The 5,000-nt window shown below is 59.3% G+C and overlaps 2 non-coding genes and 1 pseudogene across 2 annotated transcripts in view; all 3 read left to right on the top strand.

The window, feature by feature from the left end:
* The window catches only part of LOC145915546 (small subunit ribosomal RNA), a 1,824-nt gene extending 649 nt beyond the window's left edge, over positions 1-1,175 (top strand). The window contains exon 1 of the ribosomal RNA XR_014403913.1: positions 1-1,175. This exon is cut by the window's left edge and continues 649 nt beyond it. This is a non-coding gene — a ribosomal RNA (small subunit ribosomal RNA).
* Positions 1,176-1,435: 260 nt separating this feature from the next.
* LOC145915656 (5.8S ribosomal RNA) lies at positions 1,436-1,589 on the top strand. Its single transcript, XR_014404015.1, has one exon. It is a non-coding gene; the product is annotated as a 5.8S ribosomal RNA (ribosomal RNA).
* Positions 1,590-1,833: 244 nt separating this feature from the next.
* Positions 1,834-5,000, top strand: part of LOC145915676 (large subunit ribosomal RNA) — a 5,311-nt pseudogene continuing 2,144 nt past the window's right edge.

Here is a 5,000-nt window from a genome sequence, read left to right on the forward strand (position 1 = left end):
GGACGTTGGGCGCAGGCGGCCGGTCCGTCGCAAGGCGTGCACTGGCCGCACCTGGCCCTCTCCCCCGGCGCTCCGCCGGTGCCCTTGACTGAGTGTCGGCGGCGGCCGGGACGTTTACTTTGAAAAAATTAGAGTGTTCAAAGCAGGCGCTTCGCCTGAATAATGGTGCATGGAATAATGGAATAGGACCTCGGTTCTATTTTGTTGGTTTTCGGAGCGCGAGGTAATGATTAAGAGGGACGGACGGGGGCATTCGTACTGTGCCGTTAGAGGTGAAATTCTTGGATCGGCGCAAGACGAACGACTGCGAAAGCATTTGCCAAGAATGTTTTCTTTAATCAAGAGCGAAAGTCAGAGGTTCGAAGACGATCAGATACCGTCCTAGTTCTGACTATAAACGATGCCAACCAGCGATCGGGGGGCGTTACTTTGACGACCCCTCCGGCAGCTTGCGGGAAACCAAAGTCTTTGGGTTCCGGGGGAAGTATGGTTGCAAAGCTGAAACTTAAAGGAATTGACGGAAGGGCACCACCAGGCGTGGAGCCTGCGGCTTAATTTGACTCAACACGGGGAATCTCACCCGGCCCGGACACAGTGAGGATTGACAGATTGAGAGCTCTTTCTTGATTCTGTGGGTGGTGGTGCATGGCCGTTCTTAGTTGGTGGAGCGATTTGTCTGGTTAATTCCGATAACGAACGAGACTCTGGCTTGCTAACTAGTTACGCGACCCTATCGGTCGGCGTTGAACTTCTTAGAGGGACTAGTGGCGCTTAGCCACACGAGATTGAGCAATAACAGGTCTGTGATGCCCTTAGATGTTCGGGGCCGCACGCGCGCTACACTGACCGGATCAGCGTGTCGCCGCCTAGGCCGGAAGGTCCGGGTAACCCGCTGAACCCCGGTCGTGCTAGGGATAGGGAATTGCAATTGTTTCCCTTGAACGAGGAATGCCCAGTAAGCGCGAGTCATCAGCTCGCGTTGATTACGTCCCTGCCCTTTGTACACACCGCCCGTCGCTACTACCGATTGAATGGTTTAGTGAGGTCCTCCGATTGGACCTGGCGCGTTCGGCAACGGCCGCGCCGGCGTCCGAGAAGACGATCTAACTTGATCATTTAGAGGAAGTAAAAGTCGTAACAAGGTTTCCGTAGGTGAACCTGCGGAAGGATCATTACCGGCCGATCGCCGATCGAGTGGTCGTGCGTTCGACAGGTGGAGAAGGCTCCGTATCTTGGCGGCCGCGCACGCCCTTCGTCGCTGTTGAGGCGCACGCGATTGCACTTCGGTCACCCTGTTTCGTTCTGCGCCGAGTGCCGTGGCCATGTGCCAGGCTGGCTTCATGCGTCGCCTACGGCTGGCGACCGCTCGGCCACCGCTTTTTTCGACTGTGCAATCCGGCTGGGTCGCGCTTGTCCAACTGACGAAGTCACGGAGGGCTCTTGGCGGTGGATCACTCGGCTCGCGAGTCGATGAAGGACGCAGCTAGCTGCGTGAATTAATGTGAATTGCAGGACACATTGAGCATCGACGTTCTGAACGCAAATTGCGGCACCGGGTCAATCCCGGCGCCACGCCCGCCTCAGGGTCGCGTTGTAACGTTCCCGCGCGGCGACGCGTCGGGCCGGTGCGGTGTCGGCCGTTGCCACGGTCGTCCCGCCCAGGACAGCACGAACGCAGTGTCAGCGCGCGAAACCGAACGCGGCGTGCGTCTCGTTACGAGTCGGCCTCGAAGAGGATCCCGGCCCGGAGCAGCACGGCTCGCGTTCGGGCGCGGCGCTCGCACGAGCTTCGGTGGCGCGCGCGTGTCTCTCGCAAACGAGGCACTGGATTATCGGCCTGAGGTCGGACGAGGCTACCCGCTGAATTTAAGCATATTACTAAGCGGAGGAAAAGAAACTAACGAGGATTCCCCCAGTAACGGCGAGTGAAGTGGGAAGTGCCCATCGCCGAATCCGCGCGCCTCTGCGGCGCGTGGAATTGTGGCGTAAGGAATTCGCTGCGCGTACGTCGTTCGCCGCCCGCGTCCTTCTGATCGAGGCCTCGTCCCGGTGCGGGTGTCAGGCCCATGGTGGCGGCGAGGGCGCGCGCTCTGAGTCTTCCCAGAGTCGGGTTGTTTGGGAATGCAGCCCAAAGCGGGTGGTAAACTCCATCTAAGGCTAAATACTGTCGCGAGACCGATAGCGAACAAGTACCGTGAGGGAAAGTTGAAAAGCACTTTGAAGAGAGAGTTAAAGAGTACGTGAAACCGTCGAGAGGCAAACGGGAGGGCCTGTCGAGTCGCGCGACGCTTTCAGCTGAAGCCGAGCGGAGCGTGTGGGCGTGCGGAGCCTTGCGGCCCGTCGTTCGCGCTGTCCTCCGAGCAGCTCCAGCGCACTAGCGCCGTGCGAAGGCCGCGACCGTCTGGGAGGCGGCGAGAAGGCCGCGCGCAAGGTAGCCCGCCCCCGGGTGGGTGTTATAGGCGCGCGGACACGTCGGCCCGTCGCCCGGGCGAGGAGGGATCGCCGCGTCTGCCCTTCGTGGGCCGGGCGTCCCGTCCGAGCCGGTGCGTCGCCGGTTGGGGACTGTGCTCAGTGCCCAGTTGCGGCGTGTCGGTTGCGGGTGGGCAGCGCCGCGCGAGACGCACGGGGTCCGCGGCTAACGTCAGCCACCTTCCCGACCCGTCTTGAAACACGGACCAAGGAGTCTAACGTGCGCGCGAGCCACGGGGCAGTGCGAAACCCATGGGCGCAGTGAAAGTGAATGTCGGCACGGTCCGGCGGAGGTGAGATGCCGTCTCTCTGGACGGCCGCATCACCGGCCGATCTCGTCCGCTCTGCCGGAGAGGTCGAGCGAGAGCGTGCGCGTTGGGACCCGAAAGATGGTGAACTATGCCTGAGGAGGTTGAAGCCAGAGGAAACTCTGGTGGAGGACCGTAGCGATTCTGACGTGCAAATCGATCGTCAAATTTGGGTATAGGGGCGAAAGACTAATCGAACCATCTAGTAGCTGGTTCCCTCCGAAGTTTCCCTCAGGATAGCTGGCGCTCGGTGGTCGCAGTTTTATCTGGTAAAGCGAATGATTAGAGGCCTTGGGGACGAAACGTCCTCAACCTATTCTCAAACTTTAAATTGGTAAGAAGCCCGGCTCGCTCGGCTGGAGGCGGGCATGGAATGCGAGTGCCAAGTGGGCCACTCTTGGTAAGCAGGACTGGCGATGCGGGATGAACCGAACGCCCGGTTAAGGCGCCCGACGCGACGCTCATGAGAGCCCACAAAAGGTGTTGGTTGATCTAGACAGCAGGACGGTGGCCATGGAAGTCGGAATCCGCTAAGGAGTGTGTAACAACTCACCTGCCGAATCAATCAGCCCTGAAAATGGATGGCGCTGGAGCGTCGGGCCTATACCGGGCCGTCGCGGCGGTGCGAGCACGCCGGTGCGCTACGCTGCGACGAGTAGGAGGGCCGCGGCGGCGGGCGTCGAAGCTCAGGGCGCGAGCCCGGGTGGAGCAGCCGCCGGTGCAGATCTTGGTGGTAGTAGCAAATATTCAAATGAGAACTTTGAAGGCCGAAGTGGAGAAGGGTTCCATGTGAACAGCAGTTGAACATGGGTCAGTCGACCCTAAGGGATAGGCGAATGCCGTTCTGAAGCGGGGCGATGCTCGTCGTTGCCCCGGCGGACCGAAAGGCAATCGGGTTAATATTCCCGAACCTCGACACGGAGATCGGCGCTCCGGCGCCTGGCGCGGCAACGCAAGCGAACTCGGAAACGTCGGCGTGGGCCCCGGGGAGAGTTCTCTTTTCTTGGTAAGGGGCGGCGACCCTGGAATCGGTTTGCCCGGAGATAGGGACCTGGGCCCCGCAAAGCACCACGTCTCTTGTGGTGTCCGGTGCGCCCGCGTCGGCCCGTGAAAATCCGAGGGAGTTGGTGTAAGTTTCGTGCGAGGTCGTACCCATATCCGCAGCAGGTCTCCGAGGTGAACAGCCTCTGGCCGATAGAACAATGTAGGTAAGGGAAGTCGGCAAACTAGATCCGTAACTTCGGGAAAAGGATTGGCTCTAAGGGCTGGGCCGGTCGGGCTGTGGCAGGAAGCGGGCGACGGGACTGTACCGGACTGGGCGAACGGCCTGCCTTCTCCGGAGGGCGGGTCGTGAGCCTGGACCTGTGTCGGTCTCTGGCCGTGGAGTGCCGCAGCTACGCGGGTCTCGCGGCTCGCTTCGGCCGGCGTCGAACAGCCAACTTAGAACTGGTGCGGACCGGGGGAATCCGACTGTTTAATTAAAACAAAGCATTGCGATGGCCGCCACCTGGTGTTGACGCAATGTGATTTCTGCCCAGTGCTCTGAATGTCAAAGTGAAGAAATTCAACCAAGCGCGGGTAAACGGCGGGAGTAACTATGACCCTCTTCTTTTCAACTTGGTGATAGACGAACTGTTGGACGAGCTGCCTGATCGCTTGGGCTATAACATCAAGGGAGTCAATGTGAAGGCATTGGCTTTCGCTGATGATCTAGTCCTGATCGGCAACTCGCCTGAAGGGTTACAGAGCCTGATGGAAACCACCAGTGAATTTTTGAAGAAAAGAGGCCTCCGGCTCCAGAAAAAGAAATGTACAACCCTCGGGATTACCCACACCCGAGGCAGAACGAGCGCGACGAGAATTCGGACCTCCCCATTCGTGACGATTGGAGAAGATCCAGTTCCCGTTATCCGTCCTGGCGAGTGGACGAAGTACCTGGGGGTGCAAATAGGCCCCCAGGGTACCTGCAAGCTTCAAAGAAATGCGGTCCGGGAGAACTTGGAACGGCTCCGCAAGGCAAGGCTCAAGCCTCAGCAAAAGGTGTTCATGCTACGATTCCACTTCATCCCGAGGTGGAGTTACAGTCTGGCGATAACGTCCCAGACGGTGAACACCTTGAACTTTATCGATCGAGAAGTGCGGAGGTGCGTGAGGTCAATTGTCCATGCTCCGGCATCGTTGTCAAACGACTTCATTCATCTGCCCACAAAATGCGGAGGGCTC

Source organism: Ascidia mentula (assembly GCF_947561715.1).
Source record: "Ascidia mentula chromosome 2 unlocalized genomic scaffold, kaAscMent1.1 SUPER_2_unloc_2, whole genome shotgun sequence".
NCBI lineage: Eukaryota > Metazoa > Chordata > Ascidiacea > Phlebobranchia > Ascidiidae > Ascidia > Ascidia mentula.